The sequence below is a fragment of the Melopsittacus undulatus genome, chromosome 20 (genome assembly GCF_012275295.1).
Source record: "Melopsittacus undulatus isolate bMelUnd1 chromosome 20, bMelUnd1.mat.Z, whole genome shotgun sequence".
In the NCBI taxonomy this organism is placed as follows: Eukaryota; Metazoa; Chordata; class Aves; order Psittaciformes; family Psittaculidae; genus Melopsittacus; species Melopsittacus undulatus.
In genome coordinates this window covers 673,490-684,519 of record NC_047546.1, presented here as the reverse complement: position 1 = coordinate 684,519, position 11,030 = coordinate 673,490, and the positions used below count along the sequence as shown (strand labels likewise).

The 11,030-nt window shown below is 59.8% G+C and overlaps 1 protein-coding gene across 4 annotated transcripts in view; it reads left to right on the top strand.

The window, feature by feature from the left end:
- The first annotated feature begins 10,243 nt into the window (after positions 1 to 10,243).
- The window catches only part of MEF2D (myocyte enhancer factor 2D), a 57,712-nt gene continuing 56,925 nt past the window's right edge, over positions 10,244 to 11,030 (top strand). For 2 of the 4 annotated variants that reach the window (XM_034071049.1, XM_034071042.1), the window contains exon 1: positions 10,244 to 10,323. The gene's annotated coding sequence lies outside the window, so the exon portion shown is untranslated. Of the gene's footprint in view, positions 10,324 to 10,657; positions 10,713 to 11,030 lie in introns of those variants that run through there. The other 2 variants (XM_034071045.1, XM_034071043.1) reach the window with 2 other exon arrangements.

Below are 11,030 nucleotides of genomic sequence, written 5' to 3'. Positions count from 1 at the left end.
GCTTTTGGTGCTTTTTTCCCCTTCCCCACCTTTTGGGTTTAATTCTTGCCTTATAGGCAAGCAGGGGGATGGAGGGAGCACAGCCCAGGCACATGATGCTGACTCAGGTCCTGCTGGAAGGGGAAGCTGTGGTTTGGCTGCTGGGTCTTGGGAATGACCCTCTTGGAAAAACCAGCACCGTGGTGCTGAGCTCAGGTAGAGGTGGGCACAGTGGTGGTGGCACGGGCAGAGTGGGACCCAGGCTGATGCTCTCCATGGATGGTGAGGGATGGAGAGCAGAGCTGGGGGAGGCCTCATGGACACTCCTGAGCATCACACAGCAGGAGGGAGGCTCTGACAGATCTCCTTCACTCTTTGGCCTCTCTGCTGAGCTGGTTCCTGTGGGGTGACAGCGTTATCTGGGACACAGGAGAGCCAGGCTCCACTCTGCTCCCTGCTTCACCGGAGGTCGATATCCTCGGGAGATAGCAAAGCAAAGCATCCCCCCGGGGCTCCATGTGCTTCACCTCCCATCAGGAGCATGGAAACTGGGCTTCACGGTGTGCTACATCCCAGTGCAGCCCCACGGGGTGTGTGGCTCCGTGCCTGAGGGTGCATCCGTCCCACCGGAGGCAGCTTTTGTTCAAACCCTAACGTGGATTTCAGTGTTTTCATGGGGGTTTTTATTGAGGTTGGTTTTGCCTTTCTCCCCCCTCTCCCTTTTCCCGTTCTGACAAGCGATGTATTGGGGGAAAAAAGCAATATTTAGACATTTCCCTGACAGGCAGGAGGCTTCTGAAGGATCTTGTGTGGTGCAGCATCGGGCACGTGCGTGCTTATGAAACCTCAGCACAAAGAGTCAGGCTCGGGGATGCGTGTGTCCTTGGCATCACGAGCCCCAAAGGGGGCAATGGCAATGGGTCATCAGCAGACCAGCACAAAGTGGCCATCAAAAGCTAGGGCAGAAAATGGGTTTGAAGGGGCAGTGCTCAAGGCCAGGTCGGACGGGGCTCGGAGCAGCTGCTCCAGTGGAAGGTGTCCCTGCCAGTGGCAAGGGGGTGGAACTGGATGAGCTTTAAGGTCCCTTCAACCCAAACCAGGCTGGGATTTTATGATTCTATGGTATATAATATATATATATAAAAGGACAAACAAACACTCCCACAAATCCCATGCATATAACAATACAGAGAGTATATAAAGAGCCCATCCAGAGCGCTGCGATGTTGCAGTGACCTTGGGGATGTCACTGTGGCCACAGTGCTCCCCAGCTCTGTGCCGATGGCCCTGAATGAGCCCAGGCCTCCCTTCCCAGGGCACAGAGAAATCCCCAGCCCCGAAACTTGCCTTCCCCACCCCATTTTTTCCCCTCTCACACCCTCTGGTTCAGGTCCCAGCACAGAGAAGGGCTGGGGCTGCATTGCCCCAAGCAGAGGGCGGCCACCGCACCCTGTGCTGGGGAGGGGATGGTTCCCATCCCACACCTTACTCCCTGCATCCAGCTCCAACCCCTGCCATGGGTTTCCACTGGAGCAGGATGCTCCAAGCCCCTGTGTCCAACCTGGCCTTGAGCACTGCCAGGGATGGGGCAGCCACAGCATCTCCATTCAACCCATTCCAGTGTCCCATCACCCTCACAGGGAAGAGCTTCTGCCTAAGAGCTCATCTCAGTCTCCCCTCTTCCCATGGGAATGGGGTCCAGGAGTTGGAGCAACCTGGTCTAGTGCAAGGCCTCCCTGCCCCTGTTTCCATGGATGATCCCTATGCTCCCTTCCAACCCAAACCATTCCATGGTTCAATGATGTTTTCCCCATCTCCAGGCTCACACAGAGCATCCTTGGGTTGTGCAGACACTGGTACCAAGGCAGTTATACCCCCATGTCAGGGTGGCAGTGGCAGGACAGTGCTGCAATGGTGGCTTCCCAGTGTGTTGATGGCTTTGGGGGGCTGGTGGGGGCTTTGGGGCTCACTGCCCCTTCCTGCAGCCCCCCCCTGCATCCTGGCTCCATCCTTAGCCTGACCCCTGATTACACTCCGCAGGCTCTGCATCGCTGCCGTTGCCCCAGCAACGTGTCGTCGCCACAGCAACCGTGACAACCTTATGTTCATTAATTTAAAGAGGTTCACAGTGTAACAAATGAAATAGTTATAAGCTTGTCAGGGTGTTAAGGAGCAGTGGCTGACAACTCACCCCCCCACCAAGCAGGCAACCCAGCCTGGTTCCAGCCCTAGAGCAGCTTTGCCTCTTAATGCCCATCCAAAGGCTTCATCCCTCCCTCCTGAATTGGTCCGGGACAGTTGTTTTGGAGCATACTGGTTGTGTGGCATCACTCTGGGAGCTCGGTGGGGAGAGGCAAGGCTGGATGCATGTGGGGTCCAGGGGCACAGGGGGTTCTGTGGCGTTTGGACCAAAGATGCTCCCTGCATTGGGGCATCCACACTATGGCATGGCTGATGCCTAGTGCAGAGGTGGGTTTATCCCTCTGTTCTACTCTAGAGTGAGTAGGGGGTCTCTCATAGAGGACAATTCCAACCTGTAGCAACTCAGTGTCATAGAATCATGGAACCGGTTGGGTTGGAAGGGACCTTAAAGCTCATCCAGTTCCACAGGCAGGGACACCTTCCACTTGAGCAGGTTGCTCCAAGCCCCGTGCAACCTGGCCTTGAATGAAGATCGTTACCTTTGTACCCACTGTGATGGAGAGGGGGAGGCTGAGCAGCCCAAATACAGCACTATATATATCTCTCCCTCTTGTTTCCTCAGGAAACACGGACGGATCATAGATCCCCTGCACATCCCATCCCCTCAGCTGGTGGGAGTTAATCCCGGCTGGCTCCCAGCAGCTGGGGAAAATCAATGTTTCCCTTGATGTCCACAGACCAGGTTGCAGGCAGGGACCAAAAGGTGTTGTTAGACTGGAGATGACAAAGCCCTGGCAGGTGATGCCGGTGGCGTTTCTGGCTCTTTCTTCATTATGGGTTATTTTGCTGAAATCTCAGCAGTCCTCATGTTGACCATAAGCCTTTAATGTCAAAGAAAGGCTGTTCTCCGCTTGGCTTTTTGTCAGGGAAATAAGGAGATATGAAAGGAAACAGTTTGAAAAAGCAGAAAGGAAATCTCCTGCCATTGCCATTCACTCGGTGAGCAGGGAATAAGGTCGTTTTCCAGCCAGAAAAGCGGCCGGTTTCGTTAAAAAATGAAAATGGTGAATTCTGGTGGAAGCCGGTGCTGGGATTGCATTGGTTTTCCTTAGCTGGGATCCAGCGGTTCTTCCCTGTGAGGGTGCTGAGGCACTGGCCCAGAGAAGCTGTGGCTGCCCCATCCCTGGCAGTTCTCAGTTGGATGGGGCTTGGAGCTCTAGTGGAAGGGTCCCTGCCCATGGAACTGGGATGAGATTCAAGGTCTCTTCCAACCCAAACCATTCCATGATCCTACAGGAGCTGCTTCCTCGTGTGGTTCTTGCTGTGCTTGTGCAGGAGGGTTCTTGCTGTGCTTGTTGCTCCCCCACCAGCTTCAAAGCCCAACTTGGCTCTCCCCATTCCCATGGTCATCCCTGCAGGGAAGCAAAGCACAGGCCAGAGCTGGTGGCCTGGGATGCGAGGGGCAAAGGAGGGGTGGCAGCGGCAGGGATACCTGGTGAGCACCCACGGGTGAGCATCCCCTTGCCTTCCAGAGATCCTTCAAAACCTTTCTCAATAATTAAAGAAGCCAGGCCTAAAAATAGCACCGAGATCTACTCCATGTGGCAGGATAATTTAAGGGGAGAGCAGGGAACAGAATGTCCTTTGTGTCCCAACCTTCCCCCCACAGCGCGCAGGGATGATGCTGCGTTTCGGGAGCAAGGAGCCAGGGTGGGTTGATGGGATGCCCTCCAAAGCAGCCCGCTTTGGGGAACTTTTGCTCCCTGGGAAAGGCTCTTTCATGGGCTGGTGGGTTTTGGAAGAGCACAACTGTGGGTCCCAGGCTGCAGCAGCAAAGGGACCCATTTGGGCCCCCCATTGTAGCTTGGAGGCTTCTCCTCCACCCCAGCACTCCAGATGTACCCCAATATAAGCCAGTGGCACGGTCAGGCAGCCAGCCTGTGGTTCAGGTGCTGCTGTGTATAGGAATAGCATCCCAGGACTTGGCAGCCTGAGCTTTAAATACCCCCTGTCCCAAGCCCATGCTTATCTTCAAAGCTCTCCAGCATGCAAGCTGGGCTGTGGTGGAGCAGATAAGCCCATCAATCGCCTGGAAAGGTGCTGCCCTGGGGCAAGGGCTGGGGAGGGTGCAGGGACTCAGGACCATGCCCATGCTATGGCCCTCTGAAGGGGACCCGGTGTCATCAGTGCCAGGGCACAGGCTGCAGCCACCACTCTGAACAGGATGCATTATTCCCGCAGGGAAAAGGAGCTGGGCTGGACCCTGCGGGAGCGCTGGAATGCGATGGGAAGGGGAAGGGATTGGGGATGTGTGGCAGCCCCAGCGCAAGGCAAGGGAGGGAGCCAGCGCTGCTGCCTTTGGGTCCCCGTTTTGGGGCACCCCATCCCGAGCTCCCAAAGCTCCCTCGCAGGGAAAGGCAAACAGCTCATGCACACATTGCATAACCGGGAGAAGAGGCGTCCTCCGGAGCCGGGTGGCTGCCGGCCAGCGCTTGGCATTAGAGTGGAGCGGAGGATACCGGGAGGGGAGCACGGATTAGGCGGAGGGGAGACGGGATCAAGTGAGCAGCAGCGAGGGCAGCCTGGCCTCGGTCCCAAGGACCACGGCTGGGAGAGCTCCAGCCCTTTTCCAGGGTGCAAAGCAGCCCAATGCGGGGGGCAGAACCCAGGCACCTCCCATCCCCTCGGCGCTGAGATGGGTTGGAGGCTGCTTTGACTCATGGGCGATAAGGACCTCACCCAGGAGAGGGTTTTTGTGTGTGTTGAGCTTAGTTTGTGCTGGTTTAACTGGCTGGGCAATGGGGAGGTGCTGGGGCCTTTCATTAGGGCCAGGCGTGCGTGCAGGGGTTGCAGGCAGCATCCCTAGGAGGGCAATGGAGATGCTCACGTACAGCAAGGAGGTTCTGGCTGCAGAAAGCCACATCCTTGCTTTCTTCAGGCTGCAGAGAGCAGAGCTCTGATCCAAGCAAGGCTTGGAACTTCGGGGGACTCCTTGGAATTGGGCTGCTCCCAGTCAGCAGCTACTCCAACACATGGAGGTCTGCAGTTGGCTGGGGAGCCTGGTGAGGATCTGCCCCACCGGCTGCTCTGGGAAAGGGGCTGCAGTGTTCTGCTTTGGAAGGAAAAGGAGAGATCTGGTTAATGTGGGATTTCAGGATGCTCTGTAGTGTTTTCCTTCTGAGATAGGATGGATGTTTTCACAGCCTCATTTTAGCTGATAAGGTGGGTGCTGGGTTTAACCCTCAGGGGTGCCTAAAGATGCTGATAAGCCCCCAGCAGCAGGAGCTGGGAATCCTCTTGCTTTCCTACTGCTTTCCTACTTGGAGACCTCTAATGCAGACCAGCAACGCTGCCACCAGCTTGGGCTGAGCTAAACCCAGGCTGGGTTTGCTGCTTGCAGAAGCTTTTGGATGTTTCCCATCAGGGAGCAGATAATCAGGGAATCATAGGACAGTGTGGGGTGGAAGGGGCCTTCAGAAGTCATCTGGTCTAACCCCATGCAGTGCCACATTCCATATCACACCACACTGAAGGCAGCACCAGGATGGGGATGCTGGTGAAGGGTCCTCACCAGTGCACAGCTGCACTCAACTTTGCAGCCGAAGCAGGAGCAGGGTCAGGAATCTCTGTTCCCCAGGAGCCAGCGTCAATGGGATCAGGATGAATCCTGGGTTTAAGACAACGGGTGGGAAGGAAGCAATCGGAAAGCAAAGGGCAGAGCATCCTCTGACCACACAGGGCTTCAGTGCAATAAATAGAAGGGAAAAGGACCAAAATAGCCCCCAGTGTAGTCCCGGGAAGGAAGCGGGGCTGCTCTGGGGTCAGGGGGCTGCTCTCCCAACCCACCCCGGAGCCATGAGCCACGGGGAAGGCGATGACCTGCAGTGCTCCATAGGGCAATATCCAGGGCCAGGAACGATGGCTTTAGGGAAGGTGCCTGAGCCCTCTCCAAACTCGCTGCACCCCAAGTCCTTGCAGGGATCTGGCGCTTCCCCTGCGTGTTCCCAGCCCTTAGCACCCAGCCAAGCTGCACCTTCCTCTGGGCACAGGCAAAGTCCGGCTGCCAAGGTGCAGGGACTGCAATGGCAGCCGGGAATAACCACGGGATGCTGGAGCGGGGTCTGTGGGCTTGGATACCCAACGCAAGCGCCGTCCCCGGCCGCTCCTGCTCCACATCGGAGCTGCCTTTGGAAGCGAGGAAGGGGAGGGCGCAGGCACGGACAGGGAAGCAAACCGCTGCCACGCTCCCTTCCTATGGGCGAGAACGGACCCCAGACCTGCCCCGCACCTCGGGGGTGACACCGGGAGACCCCGGTTGGGGGGGGGGGGGGGCAGCAGGACCCTGTGCAGGTCTGGGGGGGCGGGTCAGTGGGGCGCAGCTGGAGCCCTCCCAGGGCTTTGCCGCTTTAAACCTGCCTCTCCCACGTGCTGTCGGTTGTGCTGGAGACGGTGACGCAGGCGGGACGTCAATGGGCGCTGTGGGAGAATTTAGACCCGGAGAGGAAGAGGGGGGGGGGGGGGGTGTTGAGGGGGGGGCAGGGAGGAAGGACCACGGCAGGGAGCGGGGGGCCCCCGGGCACGAGGGACCCGGCTCCAGCGCCCTGCGGCCCCTCGGGAGCATCCCTCGCTCCGTGCCACGGCCCCGGCCCCCCCCCCTCCAGCTCCAGACAAACCCGGGCCCTGCGCAGGCTGCTCCAGCGCAAACAGGGACACGGGAAGGAGCCGTGGGCCCCCCCGGCATTGTCACCGTGTGTGTGGCACCTCTGTGTGTGTGTGTCCCCCTCCCCGCTACGGGCCATGGGGGGGGGGGCTCCATTGTGGTGCAATGGGGAGCAGGGCTGGGGGGGACCCCTCATTGTGGTGCCATGGGGAGATGGGGAGCAGGGCTGGGGGGGACCCTCCATTGTGGTGCCATGGGGAGATGGGGAGCAGGGCTGGGGGGGAACCCCATCACAGTGCCACAGGGCTAGTGAGGAACCACAATGTGTTTGATGCCCTGTCCCCACGGGTGACTGCTGCCACCACTGTGGGCATCACAGTGGTACCCCAGGGATACCTGCAGGGACACCCCAGGGACAGGGTCTGGCTGCAGACCCCCCCAGCCCTCTCCTTGGCTTGAAGCTCTGCGGCATCCCAAGGGCTATGGCATTGCTGGGCAGCACTTCAGGTGAGCCACAAGCTTTGCTTCTTCACTGCGTCCGAGTCCCTTCCTAGGAACCAAGGTGGTCTCCCCAAAAGCAGTTTGGCTCCATGGGGGATGGCAGCAGAGAGAGCAAAGGTCTCAAGGAGAGCAGAGATGCTGCTCCAGCTCTCAGCCTCTTGCCTTTGAAACCAGCCCTCAGCCAGCTCCTCTCCCTGCCCTGGAGCAGGGAAGGAGCAACCGATTTTCCCACTTGGGGTTTTGGGGTGTCCCTTTGCTTGACCCCCCCGAGGCTGAAGGTGCCTGCGCATCTCAGAGGATGCAGGATTCCTCCCTTCTCACCCGCTGGCACAGGGCAAGGGAAAGCAATTCCCACTGTCAGGAGGCTGCGTACCAGCTGCACGAAGCAGCAGCCTGGTGTGGGAAGGGAGTTACTCAGCATTGGGTTCCCAAGAGAAAGAACCAGCTCCAACCGACTTTCCCAAATACTTGGAGGTTCAGTGTAATGCTCTCGGCTTCGGCTCCTAAATATCCTGGGCTGGATCCTTCTTCCCTCTTCCCCAGCCCATGGCTCAAAGGGAGGCCCCGGAGCTGCCCATCAGGCGGATGAGTTCTGTTTGGTATTCCTTTGGCTCCATGAGCTCAGTTGATTGGAAAACAAACCCCAGAGAATCCTTGAGGAGAGGCTGCAAACAGCGCTCGGTGGAGATGACTAATCCCATCTCTATCTAAACCAACAGGGTGCTAAAAATAGCCCCTTTTCTAACAATAAATATCATAAAATAACCAACTGACAACAAACAGCCCCAAAAAGCCAAACACATGGAAAAGTCCACCAGAAATATGTGTGGGGATGGGGGAAGGAGCCAGCAGGAAACTGTGTCACTGAGGAAGGGGGGTGATGAGGTGCCTGTGCCACTGGTGATGCTCCGGTTGGAGCCGGCCCCTCCTTTGAGCGTGTCCTACCTCTTGTCTTAATGGGATGGAATCACAGAACCATGGAATGGTTTGGATTGAAGGGACCTTAAAGCTCATCCAGTTCCATTCCCCTTGGTTGCTCCAAGTCCCATCCAACCTGGCCTTGAACCATGCCAGGGATGGGGCAGCCAAGGCCGGGAGGGCAGGAAGAGGTTCCCAATGCCAGTGACTCAGCTGAGGGGGTGTTTTGCACCCTCCCTGGGGGTGCTCCCAGCACATGGGGGGTTCTGGGCTCTGACACTTGTCCCTTTGCTGGTCTGTCCCACGTTAAGGCTGCAGGTGCTGGGCTTGGGGGGCACACACCAGGAAGCCCATCCCAGAGGGGCCGTGTCCATGCCACCATGCCGGTGCCAAGCACCCACTGTGCCTCATAGCAGGACCCCTTTCCCAGCTCTGGGATGCGGATCCCCTCACCCGTCCCTGCCCATGCGCCTCCTGGAGCCGGGTGCTCACCACACACCTCATCTCCTTATCCACACACCAAGAGCCTCATCCCACACCCAGCGTGTTGCAAAACACCCCCTCGGCTGAGTCACTGGCATTGGGAACCTCTTCCTGCCCTCCCGGCCTTGAGGAAGAGCCATCCGGGATGAACAGTCCCGATGGGAGCAAACGCCAGCCCCAGCCTCCCTCATCACCTCAGACTTTGGGGTGGTAACTGGGGTTTTGGGGTTCAGGCAGCACCTCCTGGAGGAGCAGGAGGCCAGCACCAGAGGGGTGATGGTCAATGGCTCCGGCATCATCTTGGTATGCACCCATCAGTTGTGGGGCTCCATGAAACATCTCCCATGGAGCCTCCAATCCTTGACACAAGTTTCCTTCTGCTGGGAGCAGCCCCAGGCCAGCTTTTGTGCTGCTTTATGGCACATGAATCCCTGGGAAAAGGCAGCCTGTGTCCCGGCCATCCCATACTGCATGGCAGTGGGATAACCACCACCAGCCACGCTCCTTGGTCCGTACCCATCCATGGTACCCCGGTCCAGCACTGCCCTGATGTGCAGCACCACAGATGCTACAATGGGAGGACTCAGGTCCTCAATACCCCTCAAAACCCAATTCCTGCCCCAACCAAGAGCCCTGTTGAGGAGCGAGCGCTGCGGCAGGAGGCATCGTTCAACAGGTTGGGTCTCTTGAGGGCAACCGCAGAGCAATTGACCGGGGCTGAAGCATGGGAGGAGCAGGAGCAGGGAACGCAATGCCCCGCAGCGCAGGATGTGCTTTGATGTGGCCAGGCCGTGCTGGTGCCGCGTCCCCGACCGCGTGTGCCCGGCCCCAAGGACTTGGTGCTGCGGGAAGTGCCCTTGTCCTGCCGGAGCACCGTGGGTGGAGGTGCCCGGAGCAGCCCCATGGCTCCATGTGGCCGTACCAGGACGTTTTCCTGCTTCCAAGCGCTGGATCCAGCCCCAGTCACTGGGATGGGGGTGACAAACGTGGCTTGCAGGGACCCACACCAAGACTGAACCCCCCCCCCCCCAGCCTCATCCCCCCCATGGGACCCCCCCTGTTTCCCCCATCACCGCTGCGGGAAGCACCCACACGAGTGGGGCTGCGCTGGGCACTGCGGGTGGGACGGGGGGGGTCTTGGCTTTGCTCCCCTCAGCCCCATTCTTCCCTCCCCCCCCCCAGCTATTTCATCCCCCCTCCGGCTCTGCCCTCATCCAGCTCTGTTCCTCCCCATCTCTTTCCTTCCCCCCACTTCTGTCACCCCCTCCAGCTCTGCCGCCCCCCCCCCGCGCTTTGCCCCCCAACTCTGCCCCCCCAGCTCCATCCTCTGTTCTTACCCCCCTCTGTTACCCCAGTTCTGCCCCCCCCAGCTCCATCCTCTGTTCTTAACCCCCAGTTCTACCCCCCCCCCCAAGCTCCATCCTCTGTTCTTACCCCCCACTTCTGCCCCCCCCCCAGCTCCATCCTCTCCCCCCTCCAATCTCAGTCCCGCCCCCCCTCCCGTCCCACCCCCCCGCTCCCCATTGGCCGCCCGCTCTGCGCCGCGTCCTGACGCTGGGCCGGGCCCGGCCATGGTCGCTCCGCGCCGGCTCCGCCGCAGCCCCGGGAGGAGGCGGCCGCCGGGCTCCGCGCCCGCGCAGGTGGGTCCGGCCCCGCTCGGTGCCGTCCGCGGGGGTCGGGGCGCTCCTCACCGCCCCCTTCCCATCCATCCCTATGGGTTCATCACCTCCGCCCCACTTCCGACATCTCCCCCCCCCTCCGCGGTGCCGTCGGGCTGTGATTTTATGGGGGGGGGGTTTGGTACCCCCCATCCCCAGTGCTGCGCGGTGCCGCCCCGAGGCGGCGGGGATGGGCGAGCACATCCTCCCCCCCAACCGGAGCCACCCCCCCACACCCGGAGCCACCCCCCCTTGCGCTTCCCTCCCCTCCCCTTCCCTTCCCCTCCCCGGCGCCGCTTCAAAACAAACCGTCACCAAAATGGTGCAGAGGTGAAGGAGGGGAGGAAGGGGAAGAAGCGGCGCTTCGGCAGGTGAGGGGGGGGCATGCGCCGGGATGGGGCCCGCTCGGTGCTGTTGGTGGCGTGGGGGGGGGGGCCGAGGGGTTGCACCCCCGTGGGGACCCCCCCCCACGCACCCCAGTGACAGCCGAAGGAGCGGGGATTAAGGGTTTTATGGGGGGGTGATGCTGTGGGGTTTGATTGGGAAGAGCAGCGTTTTAGGGGCTGAATCGAGGCCTTGCTCCGGTGCCCCCAGCGGTAGAGTTGGCTCCTATGGTAGGGGGGGCAAAACCCCGCTGCGGCCCCCCCCCCCCCCCCCCCGGGACGTCGAGGCCGTGCGGGGAGCTATGC